Source organism: Artemia franciscana, chromosome 7 (assembly GCF_032884065.1).
Source record: "Artemia franciscana chromosome 7, ASM3288406v1, whole genome shotgun sequence".
NCBI lineage: Eukaryota > Metazoa > Arthropoda > Branchiopoda > Anostraca > Artemiidae > Artemia > Artemia franciscana.
In genome coordinates, this window is record NC_088869.1 from 53,202,794 (window position 1) to 53,225,018 (window position 22,225).

At 34.5% G+C, this 22,225-nt stretch overlaps 1 protein-coding gene across 1 annotated transcript in view; it reads left to right on the top strand.

Moving 5' to 3' along the window:
• Window positions 1-15,920: 15,920 nt before the first annotated feature.
• LOC136028638 (transcription factor sox-3-like) overlaps window positions 15,921-22,225 on the top strand; it is a 34,749-nt gene continuing 28,444 nt past the window's right edge. Inside the window, exon 1 of the mRNA XM_065706467.1 lies at window positions 15,921-16,033. The gene's annotated coding sequence lies outside the window, so the exon portion shown is untranslated. The remainder of the gene's footprint in view (window positions 16,034-22,225) is intronic.

A 22,225-nucleotide genomic window follows, 5' to 3' on the forward strand; every position in this document is an offset into this window, starting at 1 on the left:
TTTTTGGGGTAAAGCTACAAAAAAACTTATAAAAACGCATCAAAAATTTGTTTATATGCATTGTTGTTGCGTTTTTATGAGTCGGAAAAAACATCTGAGGGGGGGGGAAGAGTTTCAAACCTTCTAACCCCTCCCCTGGACACGGCCCTGTTTTCAGGTATAAAATAGACCTAAGATGACATCAAGGAGAAAAATGTCGTATGTTGATGTCCTTGGTTCTGTAAATCAAATGAACTTAATGAAGGGAAAATGTCATTAAAAGTGAAAGTAGCACGGCTCATTCTCCATGCACATTTGTGTATTGAGAAATAGGGGGGATGACCCTGACAATAGTTGTTAATAGAAACCTAGTTTCTATTAACTTTTACTAGTAACTTTTACCTAGTAACTTTTAATTGTTTTAAAAAGTAGAATTGTGGCAAAGAGTCAAACTTCAGCGCAAAGAGCGAAGGATTGCGAAGGGGACAACCCATTTCATATACGGAGTAATTTCTGTTCGTTTTAAGTTTTAATGTCACTCCTTACTTTCAGTTAAAAAAATAGTTTTTTTAATTTAATTTCTGAAAGTTTTTGAATTAATGCATGTTTGATTTTGGCTCTCCGCACATGAATTATTAAAATGAAATTTGCATATTAATTCTTTTTTTGGCTAAATGGCTTTCTCTTAGTTTTGATCAGACGATTTGAGAAATAAGGGGTGGGGAAGGAGGCCTAGTTGCCCTCCAATTTTTTGGCTATTTAAAAAGGGAACTAGAACGTTTAATTTTTAACGAACGTTTTTATTAGTAAAAACTATACGTAACTAAAGAATTAACTTACGTAACAAACTTTTATATTCTTATATTTTTATTATGTGTATGAAGGGGTTTGTACCCTCGTTAATACCTCGCTCTTTATACTAAATCGTAAAGTTTGTCCCAATTCTTTAAGAATGACCCCTGAATTAGAAAGGCCGTAGAATAAATAGTCGAAATTACTAAAAATACTTTAGCATAAAGAGCGAGGTATTTATCTTCTCCTAAATACCTCGCTCTCTATGCTAAAGTATTTTTAGAGCCCTTCATATGCGCAATAATCTATGTTCGTTTTAAGTTTCAATACTACTCCTTACTTTAAATTGGAAAACTTTTTCATGTTTATTTTTTCATTGTTCTTTTTTATAGTAATGCTAGAAAATCCTGCGCCCTTTTCATTGAATCTCTCTTCCCCATGACATATTTCTCCAAGGAAAGATCCTCCCACATAGCCCCCTCCCCTCAACCCCATCCCCAAACCAATAACATCCCCCTGAAAACGTCTGTACACTTCCCAATAACCATTACTCTACGTAAACAATGGTCAAAGTTTGTATCTTGCAACCCCTCCCCCAGGGACTTATTCCAAAAGACATAGTTATTATGGTTTTCGACTATGTGGAACAAAATGGCTATCTCAAAATTTTGATCCGTTGACTTTAGGAAAAAAATGAGCGTGGGAGGGGGCCTAGGTGCCCTCTAATTTTCTGTCACTTAAAAATAGCACTAGAACTTTTCATTTCCGTTAGAATGAGCCCTCTTGCGACATTCTAGGATGATTGGTCGATACGATGACCCCTGGGGAAAAGAAAAAAAAAACATGCACCCGTGATTTTGTAGATATGAGCTTGAAATTTTTGCTATAGGGTTTTCTGATACGCCGAATGCGATGGTGTGATTTTCTTAATTCTATGACTTTTAGGGAGTGTTTCCTCCTATTTTCCAAAATAAGGCAAATTTTTTCAGGCTCGTAACTTTTGATGACAAAGACTAAATTTGATGAAACCATTATATTTAAAAATGGCATGAAATTCAATTCTTTTGATGTATTTTTTAGCATCAAAATTTCGTTTTTTAGAGTTTCGTTTACTGTTGAGCCAGGTCGCTCCTTACTACAGTTTGTTACCACGAACTGTTTGATAGGTAAAAAATCTTGATGAGAAAATGGCTACGTTCCACGAAAAGCCGATAGATAAATATCAAATTTGTTTCCCAGAAAAAACGATTAAAAAGATGCTCCAGTGATAAATCTCTTATTAACCAAACTATAATAACACTAATTAGAAACAAATTGAAGCTTTTCAAAAATGGTAAACTGGATGAAGCCAATAAACCAAGAAAATCAATTAAAAAAGAAATTCATAAGTTGGCACGATCGTACTACCAAAACAAGGTCGAAGATTGTTCACTAATGAACCAAAAATTGGTATTCCGAGGTTAAAAAGCTGTATGGCAGGAGGCATGAGCAGCTTAACTTCAATCTACCCGAGTTCCCTGATGTTACTGGCAATAATCTAAATAAATTCCCAACTTCCATTGTCCAGAGCCTTCCAGCGTTGTCCCACAAATTACCAACAGAAGTCCTATCCCCTTCTTTTCCCACTGTTTCTCCGTCTGGGATAGATAGAAGAATTGAAAAACTAAGAAAAACAAGTGTTCGTCCTATGGATATCCCGTTTCCTCCAATTAGTGCATTCGGCGACTTCCTTTCTAAGCCCTTGTCTTTCCTGTTTAACAAGGTAACCGAGTCTGTGCGAATTCCAACAATTTGGCAATAGAGTTTCATAATCCCTTTGAAAAAGAAAAATGGAAAGCCTTGTTTAAAGGCATTTGTCCTATTACTCTTACTCATATTTTCTCGAAACTTCATGAAGGATTCCTTCCAGATTGCTTAAAGGAAAGAATCCTATCTTTTACTGACCTGAGGCAATTCAGGAACCTAAAATCCACATCTACTTCCCACTACCTCGCTTCTCTTATTGACCCCATCGGGAAAATCCTCGAAAAGCCTAATTCCTGGCTAAATCTAACTTCCTCTGACCTTCAGAAAGCATTTGACCGTGTTAACCACAATATTTTAGTTCAGAAACTTGTCAGCGAGTTCAGTATTGATCCCTTACTAGTGAAATTGGTTGCCTCCTTCTTAACAAATAGATCACAGATTGTCAAATACAAGAATCATTATTCAAATCATCTCCCTGTCCACAATGGCACACCCCAAGTTACTCTCCTAGGTCCCCTCCTTTTTTCAGTCATGATTAACAGCCTTGCGAAGAAATTTCCTGGCCGATAGAAACTTGTTGATGACCTAACGGTTGTTGAAACTTGTTTCAGAAATTTAATAAGTGACGCTATGAGTATCCTCAATCAAATTGGAGGTGATCCCTTGGACTTAAACATGACAGTAAATCCCTCTAAGTCCATGATAATGTCGATTTGTTTTCTCAAATCCTTGCTCTGTTTTTTTAATCCTATCCCTCCTGAAATTTATGTGTCCTCATTTTAACTAATTGGCGTCAAAATTTCTTCAAATTTAAAGTAGGATATCCACATTAAAGACTTCATCCATAGAGCTAGTGTGTATATCGCTCTCCTTAAGCTCCTACATAAATTTAGCGTCCCCCCTTCCCACTCCTTAAGTATTTACAGGTCTTTTGTCCGCCCGCATTTCGAATATGCTTGTCCAGTTTTGCACCCTGGTATATCTCACGGAGAATCGAAAAATTAAATCAATCCAAAAAAGAGCCTTTCGAATAATTTTCAAAGAAGACAAGGTGTCATACTCTCTGTTCCTAATTAAATAAAAAAAAACTAGTTTTTTTAACTGAAAGTAAGGAGCGACATTAAAACTTAAAACGAACAGAAATTACTCCGTATATGAAATGGGTTGTCCCCTCCGCGTCCCACGCTCTTTACGCTAAAGTTTGACTCTTTGCAACAATTCTACTTTTTAAAACAATTAAAAACTTTAGCGTAAAGAGCGTGGGACGCGGAGGGGACAACCCATTTCATATACGGAGTAATTTCTGTTCGTTTTAAGTTTTAATGTCGCTCCTTACTTTCAATTAAAAAAACTAGTTTTTTTTATTTAATTTCTGAACGTTTTTGAATTAATGCATGTTTGATTTTAGCTCTCCGCACATAAATTATTGAAATGAAATTAGTATATTAATTTTTTTTTTTTTGGCTAAATGGCTTTCTCTTAGTTTTGATCAGACGATTTTGAGAAATAAGGGGTGGGGAAGGAGGCCTAGCTGCCCTCCAATTTTTTGGTTACTTAAAAAGGCTACTAGAACTTTTAATATTCAACGAACGTTTTTATTAGTAAAAAATATACGTAACTTAAGAATTAACTTACGTAACCAACTTTTATATTCTTATATTTTTATTATGTGTACGAGGGGGTTTGTACCCTCGTTAATACCTCGCTCTTTACACTAAATCGTAAGTTTTGTCCCAACTCTTTAAGAATGACCCCTGAATCAAAAAGGCCGTAGAATAAATAGTTGAAATCACTAAAAATATTTTAGCATAAAGAGCGAGGTATTTATCTCCTCCTAAATACCTCGCTCTTTATGCTAAAGTATTTTTAGAACCCCTCATATGCGTAATAATCTCTGTTCGTTTTAAATTTCAATGCTATTCCTTACTTTCATTTGAAAAAACGTTTTCATGTTTATTTTTTCATTGTTTTTTTATAGTAATGCTAGAAAATCCTGCGCCCTTTTCATTGAATTTTTCTTCCCCCATGACATATTCCTCAAAGGAAAGATCCTCCCACAAAGCCCTCTCCCATCAACCCCACCCCCCAAACCAAAAAATCCCCATGAAAACGTCTGTACACTTCCCGATAACCATTACTATATGTAAACATTGGTCAAAGTTTGTAACTTACAGCCCCTCCCTCAGGGATTGTGGGGGAGTAAGTCATTCCCAAAGACATAGTTATTATGGTTTTCGACTATGCTGAACAAATTGGCTATCTTAAAATTTTAATCTGTTGACTTTTGGAAAAAAATGAGCATGGGAGGGGGCCTATTTGCCCTCCAAGTTTTTTGGTCACTTAAAAAGGACACTAGAACTTTTCATTTCCATTAGAATGAGCCCTCTCGCGACATTCTAGGACCACTTGGTCGATAAGATGACCCCTGGGAAAAAAAACAAAAAAAAACAACAAATAAACACGCACCCGTGATTTGTCTTCTGGCAAGAAATACAAAATTCCACATTTTTTAGATAGGAGCTTGAAATTTTTGCAATAGAGTTCTCTGATATACCGAATGCGATAGTGTGATTTTCGTTAAGATTCTATGACTTTTAGGGGATGTTTCCCCCTTTTTTCCAAAATAGGACAAATTTTCTCAGGCTTGTAACTTTTGATGACAAAGACTAAATTAATTGAAACTTATATATTTAGAATCAGCGTAAAAATTCGATTCTTTTTATGTATCTTTTAGCATCAAAATTCCGTTTTTTAGAATTTCGTTTACTATTGAGCCGGGTCGCCCCTTACTACAGTTCCTTACCACGAACTGTTTGAAAAGAAAATAATTCGGTATTTCGGGGCTTCTGACATTATTACTCCTTTGCGGAAGTTAGGCTCAAAATTGAAAAAGGATTATATTTTTTCTCTGGGCCCCTTCCACCTCTTAGTTCGTTTATTTTCCCGTTAGTTTTCACCTGTTTTCGCTTGATAGTTGTGTTATCTCTTAGCAGTTCTTTCGTTAGTTGAGTTATGGTTGTGGTATATATGTTTTATCGCTCGTATAGTTGTGTTATTTTCAAATTATACTCCATAATAGAGAGGCTCCGAACACCCAGCATTGTATGTTAAGCTCTTAATTTGACGTTTTTTTCTAACGTGACCACATTCGTCCTGCGCCCTTTTCATTGAATTTTTTCCCCCATGGCATATTTCTCCAAGGAAAGATCCTCCCATATAGCCCCCTCCCTCAACCCTACCCCCAAAACCAAAAAAAAATCCCCCTGAAAACGTCTGTACACTTCCCAATAACCATTATTATATGTAAACACTGGTTGAAGTTTGTAACTTGCAACCCCTCCCCCAGGGACTGTGGGGGAGTAAGTCATCCCCAAAAACATAGTTATTATGATTTTCGACTATGCTAAACAAAATGGCTATCTCAAAATTTTGATCCGTTGACTTTGGGAAAAAAATGAGCGTGGGAGGGGGCCTAGATGCCCTCCAATTTTTTGGTCACTTAAAAAGGGCACTAGAACTTTTCATTTACGTTAGAATGAGCCCTCTTGCGACATTCTAGGACCACTTGGTCGATACGATGACCCCTGGGAAAAAAAAAAAAAAAAAAAAAAAAAAAAAACAAATAAACACGCACCCGTGATCGGTCTTCTGGCAAAAAATACGAAGTTCCACATTTTTGTAGATAGAAGCTTGAAACTCGTACAGTAGAGTTCTCTGATACGCTAAATCTGATGGTGTCATTTTCGTTAAGATCCTACGACGTTTAGGGGGTGTTTCCCCCTATTTTCCTAAATAAGGCAAATTTTCTCAGGCTCGTAACTTTTGATGGCTAAGACTAAACTTGATGAAAGTTATATATTTAAAATCAGTATTAAAATGCGATTCTTTTGATGTAGCTATTGATATCAAACTTCAATTTTTTAGAGTTTTGGTTCCTATTGAGTCGGGTCGCTCCTTACTACAGTTCGTTACCACGAACTGTTTGATAACAGCTAGTTTGGAAACCCTTGAGCGAAGGAGGGTTTTGTTGTGCCTCTGTTTTGAAAAAAAAAATGCAATAACAAACCCTCGGACGTAATTTTCCCAAAACGTAACTCCCCATCCAGATTACGACCACCTCGACCTGTTTCTGAGCCCATTCCTATTTTGTACCCCATCCGCTGCGTTACTTCAGATATGAAAAACTTTTGTCCCCTTCATCTCAGAAAAAATGAAAGAAATATCCCACTAGTTTCTCCCTTTTATTTTCTCTCTTTTTTTATTGGCTGATGGTGCTGCCCAGGTTGTTGCACTTATTTGCCTGCTCCACCTTCTGTTTTTTAGTTTTCCTTTTAATTTTCATATATTTTTATTTCCCTTTCTTTTTCCATGTTTATTCACTTATTTTTGTCTCCTTTTTTACCAGTTTTTTAATTTTTTTTAACTCTTTTATTGATTTTATGTAGTTAAATTTTGACACTTTTTTAATTTCCCTTTTTCTATGTGTATTTAGTTACATCTTATTTTTTTTGTATTTATTCACTTATTTTGGCCCCCTTCCCCTTTTTTAGTGTTCCTTTTAATTCTTTTTCTGACTTGTATTTTTTAACGTTTTAAGTGACTTATTACAGTTTAATTATTGATTCGTAAACAATTATTCATTATGGTCTTTATTTTTTGTTGTTATTTTTTTTGCAGTTTTGCTAGTTTTAGTGCAATCATGAGAAGGTTCATTTGAACAAAAATTAAAAGTTCTAGTGCCCTTTTTTAAGTGACCAAAAACACAGGAGGTCAAGTGGGCTCCCTTCTCCACCCCTTTTATCATAGTTGAAAGGCCTAATGACTATTTTCTTGAATATAGCATGACCCCCCCCCTCTCCAAGGCCCCAGGGGAAAGGTGTTTAAGTTATAAAATTTTCTCATTGTTTACGCATAGTATTTGTTATTGGGAAGCATACATTCATTTTAGGGTGGGAAGGCGAACTTTCTGATGAGTTTTTTTCCCGGGGGAACTTTCCATGGGGAGCGGAGTTTTTGGGGATGAACTTGTCAGAGGAAATTTTACACTGGGGAAATTTGCTAGAATTCCTATACAAAATTATTTTTATATTTCTGGCTTTCTCTTTTCCGTCTCAATTTTACGTGTGGAGTTGTTAAGGATAATTGTCCTGTGTATATTTTCATCGGGATTTAATTGTCTGAAGGATATATCCATTGGGAGGGCATTTCTTCGTGGAAGCGGGGTCAGAGTTCCTGGGATCATGTAACAAATGATCGGAAACTATGCAAAAAAAAGAAGTTTTTCAACTGAAAGTAAGGAGCAACATTAATGCTTAAAGCGGGTGGAAGTTGTTTCATATATGAAGGAGCATTGCCTCCTCCTCAACAAATCACTCTTTACACTAAAGTTTTAATTTTGTCCCAAATCTTTAAGAACGACTCCTGAAACACAAGGGTCGTTTAATTGGAACAATAAAAAGCTTTTATCAAAAGTACTAAAAAGCTTTAGTGTAAAGAGCGTGGTGTTGAGGAGGAATCCTCTTCATATATGAAAGAATTAATGTTCGTCTTAAGTTTTCCTGCTGCTCCTTACTTTCAGTTGAAAGAAACTTCTTTTTTTATTTAATTAAGAAAAGAACCAATCTTTGCCTATACTGAAAGCCCGTCCAGTCATTAAAGAAATACTGCCGTACTGCTACCCTAAGGCAAACAATTGAGATAGTATCTGTTTAATGTATTTTCAAAAATAGAACCAGACTGGCTCTAATATAGTATGAAAGAGACATGAATGCAAAAAGTTGAAAAAGGGACATGTAGGTCCTTTGTAAAATTTGTCAATTTGTCAAACTATTCATTACTACACAAGTCCTTTGCTAAGACTGTCTGTTTGAAAATGAACATGATAAAAATCACCCATAAATTTTAATTAGTGCTTTTAAATCCTCTTTTTGAAAAAAAATAGACGACATTTATAAACTGATCTTATACTACGTGAGCAGCGGCCTGTCATGATTCACAATAAAGTTATTAATCTTGAAATAGCAATGGGAATTTTCCAAGCAACTTCCATAGAAGCTAAGGCTACTCCGAATAATATTGAACATTACAAATAGCAATAATTAGCATCAATGAATAGTAAGTTTTAGTTAGAATACTATTATGGACGCTTTTGATGAGGCGAGTCATAGCTGCTTCATCAAATATATATATATATATATATATATATATATATATATATATATATATATATATATATATATATATATATATATATATATATATATATATATATATATATATATATATATATATATATATATATATATATATATAAAGTTTCGTAATGGTAGCTTGAGTTGAAAAAGGGGATTGGTTTGGTCAGTCAAGTTACTAAATGCTGCAAATTTTTACTACTGTTTTATGTGAGTTATACAAACCAAAAATAATTTATTCAAGCGTTTTTTTCTTATAACTTGAGGTTTTGTTTCGTCTTTGCTGCTAATATGTTGCATGTGTTTACAAGAATTTGCGGAACATATGACTAGCCTTTGATGACAATGTTTGGTTCGATACTCTTTGGAATCTCTTTGCATCTTCGTGTTGTTAGAATTTGGTGTTAGTTATTTTTTGCTCATTTCTTTTTTAATTTCGTTTTAGTTTTATGAATTAACACTTGACTTAATTTAAACGTAGACTGAGGCCTTGTATTCTGGTATTATGGTTCTTACATTTTACACATAAGGTTTACATGCAAGGTGTAGGCTAATCTCAACTTGAAAATATATTTTAAGATAGAATGGTCAAACTAATGTAAAGTGTTATTTCAGGACGAAGATGTTTCCATGCATGATTTCCCGAAGAAACTAAGCTATCATTTTCTAATAGAATTGTAAATAAAATGCTCTTTTTCTGCAAAAATAGAAAGGTCACTTAATTGTAAACACATTTGTTCATTTGTAAACACATTAAACATGAAAACTATTCTCCCATGTCCCTTGAATTTACGCTTGGAAAATGTGATGAAACAAAAAGTTGTCGATCTGGATGGTTTGGTTGCTTCTTTTTTACATAAATAATTTCCGAGACCACACTGGCTAATCATGATAAAACATAAAATCACGAAGAAATGAAGAAAATGAGGATAATAAACAGCCAGTGAAAAATTAAGCAAATATTTCGGTCAAGCCCTCCGCTTGATCGTCCTCAGTACAGAATTAAACTGATAAAAATATAAAAAACCAAACCTTAAAACAAAACACAAGTTTAAGATAAGATGAGCCTTTCTGAATAATGGTGAAAGGGTAACTGAATAAAAAACACAAGTCTAAATGGCATTTCACAATATCATCTTGCGTAAAGCACTCTTAAAGGTTAATCGCTTTCCAGGTAGATTATTATCAGAGATTCTATTTGATTGCACAACATAATTTTTTGGATGTGGATGTGAAAACTATCACAATTAATAATTCCACCAAAAATGTTTCTCCAGTGTCTCTATTGAGAGCTACCTTTTGGTGTACTTGCTGAAAACTTGCATGAGACCATTAACGAGGGCAATAATGGAGGTTTTGTCAAATAAAATGAAATAGTGTGGATTGTCGTACAAATGTGAAGCCAAGGCAGAATAAAAATCTCAGCCCTTCGGCGTGGCCCCATGGCCTTGTCGACTGAGGACGATTGGGGACTGTTGATTGAGCCAGATCTAGGTTTTTTCTCAGGGCTGGCGAATGTAGATTTTGCCCTTCCTGCCGCACAATCAATACTGTAAATATTACAATTTTTGTTTAAAGCAGTGGTTCCCAACCGGTTTCGACCCATACCTAAGAATTTAAAAATCCTGATCCCCCCCATTGTGTCATTTAAATTTTGTGAATATTTCATTAAATTATTTCATTTTAAATTTTGTTAAATATTTCAGACATATTTACCTGGAGGAAGCTGAAAAGGCCATTAACTTCGTATTTTTCTTTTTTTTTCGAGTCGTCCTCTAGGCATATTTTATGCTAATGAAAAATATTGTCCTTACAAAGAAGCTTTTATACAATGCAGGATGTTATTGTAATACTATCATTTTTTTTTTTTTTTTTGCTCATTAAATACATATAAATGTGACGTCATTCACATGAAAATTATTTTTCTAAATTAAGGCTTTAAAGTACAGTCAGCCAAAACAGAGCCGTTCCTATGGGGGGAAGGGTGTTTTCAGGTCAGCTGTCTCGGGTGCCACAGTTGAAGGTGGCTGGAGGATTCCCCATATTGAACAAATTTTTCATTTTGATTTGGCTTTTTTGCTTATACTTGTGTCGGGAGGAAGGCACTATCATTACTTTTTCCTCCGGCACCACCAACCCTAGGAGCTGCTCTCCGTCATAGTGTGCATCTCCTGCCTATGGTCCACCAAAATATTGTCATGCCCAGTGGTGGGGCCTTCAGTCCACGTTGGAAATTATAGGTTTAGAGTGAAAGTTGAAAGTATTTCCTGGGAAAACAATGGTACTGGTATATATATTACAAAGAACACTTTGTAAAACGCATAAAAAGTTGTTTTTATATTCGTTTTTGTTACATTTTTACAAGTCAGACAAATATTTCGGGGCGGGGGGTACAAACACCCTAGCCCCCTCCCGTGGATACGTCCTTGCTCAAGCCTAAGCCTATAAAAATGGTAGTGGGTTAGGTTAATCGAATACAAAGCGTAACATTGGTAAAATATGTATTTAGCCAGTACAATTATCAAACAGCTCATGGTAACTAACTATGAGTGAGAAGCGGCCCAACTGCAAGTTTTTTCAATATTTTGGAATTTTGACAGCAATAGATAAATCAAAAGAATTGGATTTTTATGATGATTCCAAATGTATAAAATAAGTAAGTTTACCAATGAAAAGCTACGGGCCTGACAACATTTGCCTGATTTTCAAAAAAGGAAAAAAAACAAAAAGAAAGGGATCTTAATGAAAATTGCACCATCAGACTCAGCATATCAGAGAACCTATTGCAAAGGTTCCAGGTCCCTACACGCTAAAATGTAGAAATCTATTTTTTCTTTTTTTTTCAGAAGTAAGATCACAGATGCATGTAATTTGTTTTCCGTTTTGCTTTTTTTCTTTTTCCAGGAATGATGGTATTAAACCAATGGTCCAAGAGAATCAAAATAAGGTTCGTTCAAACGGAAATTAAACGCTCTAGGACACTTTTAAGTGACTAGAAATATTGGAGGGTAACTAGCCCCCCCTCCATGCCTTTTTTCTCCCAAGACGCGTGATCCAAACTTTTATAAAGACATGTCGTTCAGAATAGCTGAAAAGTACAACAATTATGCCTAGGGGGAGGATATAACCCCCTCTCCCATCCTCTGGGGAAAGGGCTTGTCCTTTGTTTAAATATAGTGTTTGTTATTGGAAAAAATGCAGACAGTTTTCAGCGGGGGGAAGGGGTAGTTTTTCACAGGCAGAATTTCCCAGCGGGAGTAAAGTTTTCGGGGTAGTTTCTCAGGGACACTTTTACACGGGGATAATTTACCAAAATTCAAATATGAAATTTGATGTAGGCCTAGCCTATATGTCTTATTTTTTTTTTTTTGGAGACTCAGTTTCACATGTAGAGGTTCCAGGATAACTATTCAGGGGAAATTTTCTGTAAGGTTGGAATTTTCTGGGGGTGTTTTCCACGGAAAAAATTCTCGATGTGGAATTTCCCTAGGGGGAATTAAATTTGATATTAAGTCAATATCCCAATACATATGTAAGTAAAAAGGAAGAATACAGCGTATTTAGAAAGAAAAACTAAACCAAAATAAATTATTAGACCACACTGAAATTCGATTTATGAATTTAAACAAATAAAATATAGAAAAATGCTATAATATTTCAAACAAAGATAATGATCAAAAATAATTAGAAAAAAGTACTTTTAATAGTTAAAAAATACGGAATATCTCGGTAGGAAAATCCTAACGGGAAAAAAAGTATAAGAATGAATAGATAGTAGAAACTAGTCTAAACAGAACGGGAAAACCGACAAAAAGAGACAACACATACGCCATAATCATGGTCTTGTGCTTTGCGATGTGTTTTTGGTTATTTAAATGAATGTGAGTTGTCTTTTCGCCTTTCTCTTCTGTATAGCTTTTCTGTTGTTAATTTTGTTTTATTTTTTATGTTTTGCTTGGACTAGCCTCTCTTATTTATTTATTTTCTGTTGATAAAGGTATCTAGATGTGAAGCTGAAATATTAATTTTTTTTATTATTAAAAGTTTGTTTTTCGATGGTTTTTGTCCACCGTCTTTCTTAAAATATTATTCCCCTTTTTTTTAATAAATTTAAATAAAGCAGAAAGTTCAACGTATTCGAACCACAAAATAAGATGAGAGAAAACAAACCGAACCAATTCATAGAGCACCCCAAGTTTCAGGGATGATTTATAAATCTTAGTTCGACAAAAATTGTCTCACAAGCCCCTATGGGCTTCCACAGCCAATATGCTCCAATTCAAACATATCCCCTGTTTTAAATTTACAATCTGCACAATAGACAAATCACCTATTCACCTTATCAAATCAATTAGGTAATCAGCTTGTCTTCACACAGACGACTACAATAGGCATGCAAGTCTTAAAATGAGAGCCCCATTCACAAAAGGCAACAGAGACTATAAACAACATAATTAGCCTTTTATCTAAACCAGTCAAGGGGAGTATCTAAATAAAAACCTTAACAAGGCGACTTCATTTTGTTTGAAGAAAGGAATATAAACTTTGAATTGGGTACTTTTACCAACAGGTAGTAAGGTTTGGCCAATGATAGGATGACATATTGTTGAGGATAGTCCTTTCTTATTGGCCAACCGTCTAGGGCTAAACGTAGATCGTCCCGAATAGGGTGGGAGGTTGCCGTGTGGAAAAATTTAAGGACGATGAGAGCTTTTTGGGAAGGTAAATAAAGGGACAATTAAATTTAAAACTGAATTAAGTTGAAGTACCAAGGGCATCAAATTAAAAATGTTTTTGCCTCCTTGACTCTTTTTAGGTTACGTCATACCTGAAAACCACAGTTTCCTAATATTTTTCTTTTAGTTCTTTCAAAATTTGGGTTTTTAAGGAAGGTGCCACATTTTAATCGGTATTGCCACATTGAACTGTGAAATTTGAATAAGCAGAACGATATTCGTCAGTAAAAACGTAAACATTAACAATTTGTAGGCTCTTAAAGATAACTACATCATCAAAGTAAAGCTGCAGTTCCTTTCTCTGCTTGGTGGCATATAATTTTTATCCACCTTTCTTATTTTGCCTTTTTTTTCTTTCTAATTTGGCACCGCATAACAACGTAATTTTGTATTTCTTAGCAAAAACTGAAGTTTTGTCTTTTTCTAGTTTTTTAGTCTGCATATGGGTAGGCTCGTTTTCAGTCAAACAATCAGATTCCTTTTTTTCTCTACTTGGTACTTTAAGGGCTCATATTGACGGCATTTTTAGCGTCTGTTTCAGCTGGATACCACAAACTGAAAAAGTTGTTTCCCAATCTGAGTTAAGTGTTCTGTTTAATGATCTCATAGAAACTTCCAACAGATCATCTTCTGTAAGGGGATTAACTGTTCATTAAAGTAAACATGTACTATATGGTACCTTCAAGTATATATGCTAAATAGAATTATTATAATGAACTATTTGGAAGTAAACATATATGTGTTGTAAGCTGATTAATTTCGATAAAATGTTATTGCATTTATATTATATATCTGCAATTTTGCTGAAGGTCCATAACGCTTGATTGAAATAGGGTTTTTTATTCTACAATCCAAACGTAAACCTGTTTGTCGGATTGTGAATTGAAATCAAAATTAACAATCAGATTAGGAATAGAAATCACGTTTGACAATTAGATTCTCAATTTGAGAATCTGGATGGTTAATCGAAACCGCTCATAGCTAAGATGAATTAAACACATGACAAAACGGGTAAAACTTTTAAGAAGACGGTCAACTTTGAAAAAAAAAATTTATTTGACAAATGATAATGAAAGTCTCACGGAAGTCTTTATTAACCAAAAAAAAGAAAAGGGGAACCAATGAGCTGAAAAATTACATTGAGGAAATTAACACATACATAAAAGATGATAAAACATAAACAAATGAAAACAAAAGAAAATTGTACCTGATCACTAATCATTGTCTTTTTAGAACATGTCCAACATGATTAGAACAAAACGTAAAACAGGATGAATTTTATGATTGACCAGTCAGAGAGTTCACGGCGAAATTTTGTAATAATTCATGACTGTAATAATGCATTACTGTATTATTAGAAGGTGTGAAAGTGGTGTGACTGGGGGACTACCTTAAAATTTTGGGATTGCAAGTGGCCGATCCAGAGCATGCACTAGCCTGGTTCTTAACAAAACCTATTTTTTATGTAGGGGAGACTGCCCCGTCCTCAATCCCTCATTTGTTATGGCAAGGTTTTTAATGCTGTTGAAAAGCTTCTTATTCCAATTGAACGTCCCTTGTTTTTCACCTAATTTTATATATTCCATCGAAAATACATCCTATATACTGCGAGATTTTACCAATAAAGCACACAGGTGTATATTAAAAGACGTTCCCTTTGCAATTGGAAACAAAGAAGATTTTGCCACCTTCATTAGAAATTCAACTTACATTTAGGCAATTTTAAAGAAAAATATTTACAACTCAAGACTTTGGATGGCACAGTTATTTAACTCTCTCAAACAAGTCTAGCGAATGAACATGAAGTTATTATTTCTTGTGTATAAATGTGTTAGCTTTATTTTTAATGCTTTGATATTTCTGCTTATGATGATCGCTATATGTTTGGTCAAAGGGTTCTGACTTTAATACCTGTTTTCACTGTCTAATAAATGGACTTATTCTAATTTTAATGTTTATTTGTTCGGCCCTCGTGGTTCAGGATTCGTTTTCAAAGATTTGGGAAAAATTCAAACTGTAGTGTGAAAGACGAGGGGCAGAGAAGGGGGCAGTCCCCTCACATAAAGGATCTCTTGCGATCGTTTTAATTTTTTAATCAGGGAAGATACAAATTTATTGATAAATGTTGGTATTATTATCAACTGGTGTGAAAACCAATCACTTGGGAATGGGACGTGAATTTTTTACTAAAAATATTTTGATTCTAAGTGGCCGATAAAACCACAAGCTAGTCTGGCCCTCAACGAAAATCCATGAAAATGCATACTCTCCAATGAAAGTCGTAAGGCAAAAGAGACAATCCTACAAAGAACAATAGGCCAATTAACTCCCAGCAAATCTTCGTTAGAAGAAAAGACGTTGTCTCTAGTAAACTTTTCTTTGAATTTGAAGTCAGCCCACCAGCGTAATAGGTGCTATGGGATATTGCGCAGAGGAATTGAATGCCTATTCCTAAAAGTTAAAGTCAATGGGTATGATCACCATTCACCTTCTGAATTCAGAGGTGTGAATTATTTATATTGAAGATGTTTTTTAGTGCTTCTGCATAGGTTATATTAAGTTTGGAGTAGTTGGAGACTAAGTAGAAAGGTAAGCATTTAGATAATTTCTTGGGTATGAATGGGTGCATTATGAAAATTCTAGTAAATATTTCACAGTTCATATAAATGACTTACCAATAAAGTGAACATACTACTCGATGCCTTTTTTATGTTCTTTACGAATATAATAATTGTTTCTACCGCAGATTCAAATTTAAGCACTTTTTGAGCTCTTAAAAATGACGAATTTTCAATTAGAACATGAGTTATTGGTCGTTTTCAACAAAATAATACTACGTTTTCCCAGCGCTGTTTTCTCGGTCGTTTTCGACAAAATACTACAATGTTTTTTAGTGCCAAAATTATTTATAGTTAGGTTAGATTAGTTAGATTAGGTCACAAAGGGCTTAAATTTGAATTTGCGATAGAAGCAATTATTATATTGGTAAAGAACATAAAAAAGGCACCGAGTGGTATGTTCGCTTTATTGGTGAGTCAATTATATGAACTGCGAACAGTTTACCAAAATTCTACCAAGAACATGAGTTAGATAAGAAGTTATAAGGAGTAAAGGGAGTCTGTAGGACACTACAGTTTTTTTTTACTTGATAATTCACTTGAGTACAAGAACAAATGGCATAAATGCCTTCTCAAGTTAAAAAAGAGCTTATAGGAAAAACTGGGGAAGGGGGGAGCAGTATAAAAAATGGGCTACTTGGCAATTACATGATTCCACTTGGTGGCTGGGAAGGTGGAGTACCTTGAACACTGTTTTGTCAAGTGAGTGAATCTATTTATGTGAATATGTTTGTTTATTAATATATTTTTATTATCTTGCTGGTTGGAATTACCTTGTGTTTTTCTTGTCATAAAATTTATATCATATGCTCACCTGCGCGAAAATGAAAAAAGGAGGAATTCAGGCATTTCCCGGGAGTATATTATTTAAAAAAATTCTTTCTAAGATTATAAACATCAATTCTTGGAAAATGTTTTGGAATTTTGGGCCCCTCATACAAAACAGTTAAGGAGCTATCTTTTTTGGGAAGATATTAATTTTATAAGCATTGCTTTGACAATTTTACCTCTATTATAAAGTTTAGTATCACTTGTGACCTCCTATTCACCAGGGTCACCGTTCAGGGGGACTGATTTTTTTCTAATGTAGAAAAAAATTATTATATATCTCATGCCCCTTGACCATCCCGATATGGACCCCTCTTGTCCCCCCATAATTTTATTTTACCGAAGAATCAGGGGACCAAACTTTGCAGGGTGAAGAGAATTTTAGACATAAAAACGTTACTGGCATGTACCTCCTCCCACCCACGAAAATTCTGCCCGTAGAAACGCATTCCCCCCCATACCTTGATTCACATGAAAAAAAATTATGCAATTTTTCTAGATTTAGTTTCACTAAAGCAAAGATACAACAGGGAAAGGTGTCTTTCTATCTATATGGGTCAATGCTCCTCCTCCTATCGGTACCGCTGGGAAGTGGAAAGTTGGGAGATTTTATTCTAATATTTGGTTGCTTATAATAGATGTCATGGGTTTTAAAAAAACGACAAAACAGAACCAAACAATTAATGGACATATCTTTTTTGGAAAAAGTAAATTTATGAATTGATGTAGAATATAAAAAAATAACAGAACTATTCTGTTCACTATTTATAGCTAAAATAATTCCATGGCCAGTCTGCATTTCTGTAAAATAGTTGACAGTAAAATGAAGGACAAACAGACATTAATCATAAATCTTGGTTACTGATCACGGTTGCGGCAGTAGCTGCAGCCTAGTAAAGAGCAAATAACAGCCCATAGTAACCAAAAGTTAAAAAATGCGTTTTGAAAAAAAACTGCCTTGTGAACAAATTGCTAATTGACACTGATTCGTTATTGAAATAACGGTAACTACTATTTCGATTCGTTTTAAAAGTAAAAGTTTATTGCGAAAAGAATGTTATGGTTATTTCAAAAAAAAACATGAAACCCCTCGAAAATGGCGTCGGATCAAAATGAAGAGTGTACCATTGGTATCAGTATGATCGAAAACCTGTTGCAGGGAAATTTCAGTCCCCCTCTTTGAACATCAAGGAAAGTCACTTTTTGCATCGGTAGCACAGATCCGTCTTTTTTTTTAGGTCTAGTGGGTTACGAAACTTCATAGAGAGATACTTAGTGCTAATTAACAAGTTATTTCTCTTATCTACGTGCTTTTTATAAATTCCGCCATCTGCAAGTGCCATGTGGCAATAAATTGGCACTTTTTGTGCCGTCTCTTAAAAAGTGGTACTAGCTGGCTACCATAACATCTACAAATTTTGTATAGCTCACATGACAGACATTTCTCATGTCTAGGTTCTTCCTATAAATTGCACCATCTGCATGTTCCAAATGGCACTAAGAACGGCACTGTTGGGGCCATGTCTCAAGTGGAAAAGCTGGGCTATTGGGCTAGCAGAACTTACTAAAGTTATGTTAAATGGCTAAAGCTCTTCCTCATATCTATGTGGTTATTTTTATTAATTCTGCCATTGGTAGGTGCGATATAGCACTGAAAATTACACTTTTGGCGCCACTTCCTAAGTGGAATAGTCCTGAAGTACAAAACAGGTACTATTGTAATAGTTATGTTACAGAACCCTTAACTGGAGGTTTAGAAGAACCCCTCTTGTACACTCCCCCCTCTCAGTCACCTTAGTAAGTTTCATAAATTGTCTGCTCATCAGTAAGCTACTAAAATATTACCAGGCAACCACACCATCGTAGACAGATGTTTAACGGCTCAATCAAAAGCTATTGCTTATATTTAGACTTTCTATATTTAGACTTAGACTTTAGACTTTCAAATTAGACTTTCATGTGTTCGATAACCGATTGGATTTTTTTCAATCATGGTTTGTTGCTTCTTATGATTACTTTTCAGACAATCCACTATTTTTGCAAATGTGATGCTCTCATTTTTTAAATCATGTGCCGAGAAGCCTCATATTAAACCTATTACTCATATCTACGTGTATTTTGCCAATACTATCCATAAGTGCCATACAGCACTAAAAACGGCACTTTTGGTGCCACTTCTTAAGTGGAAGAGTTTGAAAGCTTAAAACGGTATCATGGCAATAATTATGGTCCAAAACCCATCTGGAGGTGTATAAGAACCCCTCACATATACGTCCCCTCAAGACCCTCTTAGTAAATTTCATAAATTGCCTACTCATTTTAAAAGAAAAGATTGATTCGAGTACAAATTAACTAAAACTAAAAACTTTTCAATAAAAATCTACCAAAATTAAGCTTGAATGATCAACAGTTTTGAATTGAACCTTCAATCTTCACTCTGCAATGAAGCCTGTGGGCTAGTTCTAACGGCGGTAATTGAGGGGAAGAGACGTCCCTGTCCCCTTAGTTTTTTGCTCCTGCCTAGGTTTTGAAAAACACCTCTCTTGGTTATTTCATTGGAAAGGGCACTTTTTTCATTTGAAAAAGTGGGAAAACAACCAAAAGTGCACTCTGTGGGAATGTGCTATCAAGTCAAATTTATAAAAAGCAATTAGGTATAAATATAAGCCTTTAAATGAGCCCTTAAAAAGCTCCCTTTTGTTACAGCAGCCTTTTAGTTTCTGCTAGTCAGCAGACGATTTATAAAGCCCTGTCTTCATTATGGCTTTTTCAGGCGAAGTCGGTCAAGTAAAAATAGCTTTTTGCTCATCGAAAAACAAACGTTCCTGATAAACAAGTATTGTTTTGTGAAATATGGATAACGAACTTTATGTTATTGACAGAAAGTCTTCCGCAGCTGTCAAAGAGGTGTCTTATCTCCTCTAAATCGTTGATAATTAGAAATTATATTAAAAATAAGTTTTCAACTGAAACGAAGGAGTGACATTAAAACTTAAAACGAGCTTACATTATTCCGAATAAATAAAAAAGATGATGGCATTGTTATTTCTGCATTAAATTTTAATAAAAAACAAACAAAGATTACCTTAAAAAAAATTTTAAGGGAAGTAAAGAGCGAAGTTGAAAGCTAAAACAGATAAAATTATTATTTCAGAACCTACCTAATATATATATATATATATATATATATATATATATATATATATATATATATATATATATATATATATATATATATATATATATATATATATATATATCAATAAAACTAGTACAAATACCGCAACAAATTAGGTTTCCCTATGTTTCTAGGATTAAACAAAACTAGCGCTTTACAGAAAACACAAAATAATATAGGAGTAAATAATATAGAGTAAAAGCAAAACCTATTGAGAAGACATCTTTTACACAATAAAATATTACCTATACCTTCTAGGATAAATCTCTTTTAAGATAAAGCAACAATCCATTTTAGGATTGTTGCTTTATTTTTTCTTCTTTTTTTTTCGTTTAATTTGGTATCACTTCTGCAAAATGGCTTTTTGCTTCTGAAAAGGACATGTCATGATTAGTCAAAACAGTTCGTGGAAACGAACTGTAGTAAGGAGCGATCCGGCTCAATAGTAAACGAAACTCTAAAAAAGGAATATTATCTAGGGGTGTCTTATCTCCTCTAGATCGTTAATAATTAGAAATTACATTAAAATAAGTTTACAGCTGAAACGAAGGAGTGACATTAAAAATTAAAACGAACTTACATTATTCTGTGTAAATAAAACAGATGATGGTAGTGTTGCTTCTGCATTAAATTTAATAAAAAAACAAACAAAGATTAACTTAAAAAAAATTCTGACGGAAGTAAAGAGCGAAGTTGAAACTTAAAACAATCAGAGAACCCTATCGCAATAGTTTCAACCTCCAATCTACAAAAATGTGGAGCTTCGTATTTTTTGCCAGAAGACCGGTCACGGATTTTTTTTTTTTTTTTTTTTTTTTCAGGGGGTCATCGTATCGACCAAGTGGTCGTAGAATGTCGCAAGAGGGCTCATTCTAACGAAAATGAAAAGTTCTAGTGCCCTTTTTAAGTTAGCAAAATATTGGAGGGCACCTAGGCCCCCTCCCACGCTCATTTTTTCCCAAATGTCAATGGATAAAAATTTTGAGATAGCCATTTTGTTCAACATAGTCGAAAACCTTAATAACTATGCCTTTGCGGATGACTTACTTCCCCACAGTCCCCGGGGGAGGGGCTGCAAGTTAAACACTTTGACCAGTGTTACATACAGTAATGGTTATTGGGAAGTGTACAGACGTTTTCAGGGGGATTTTTTTGTTTTTTTTTGGGGGGGGGGGGGGGTTGAGGGGAGGATCTTTCCTCGGAGGAATATGTCATGGGAAAGAGAAATTCAATGAAGGGGGCGCAGGATTTTCTAGCATTACTATAAAAAAATGAAAAAATAAACATGAAAAAGTTTTTTCAATTGAAAGTAAGAAGTAGTATTAAAACTTAAAACGAACAGAGATTATTACGCATATGAGGGGCTGTTCTCCTAAATACCTAAATACCTCGCTCTTTATGCTAAGGTATTTTTAGTAATTTCAACTATTTATTCTACGGCCTTTCTGATTCAGGGGTCATTCTTAAAGAATTTGGACAAAACTTAAGCTTTAGCGTAAAGAGCGAGTTATTAACTAGGGGACAAACCCCCTCATATACATAATAAAAGTATAAGAATATAGAAGTTTGTTACGCCAGTTAATTCTTAAGTTACGAACATATTTTACTAATAAAAACGTTCGTTAAAAATTAAAAGTTCTAGTTGCCTTTTTAAGTAACCGAAAAATAGGAGGGCAACTAGGCCTCCTTCCCCACCCCTTATTTCTCTAAATCTTCTAATCAAAACTAAGAGAAAGCCATTTAGCCAAAAACAAAAACAATTAATATACAAATTTCATTTTAATAATATATGTGCGGAGAGCCAAAATCAAACATGGATTAATTCAAAAACATTCAGAAATTAAATTAAAAAAAAACTAGTTTTTTAACTGAAAGTAAGGAGCGACATTAAAACTTAAAATGAACAGAAATTACTCCGTGTATGAAAGGGGCTTTTCCCTTCTCAACGCCCCGCTCTTTACGCTAAAGTTTTTACTGTTTAATAAAGTAGAATTGAGAGAAAGAGTCAATCTTTAGCATAAAGATTGGGGCGTGGAGAAGGGAATAACCCCTTTCATGCACGGAGTAATTTATGTTCGTTTTAAGTTTTAGTGTCGCTCCTTACTTTCAGTTAAAAAACTAGTTTTTTTTTAATTTAATTTGTAGACAAGCTCGAAG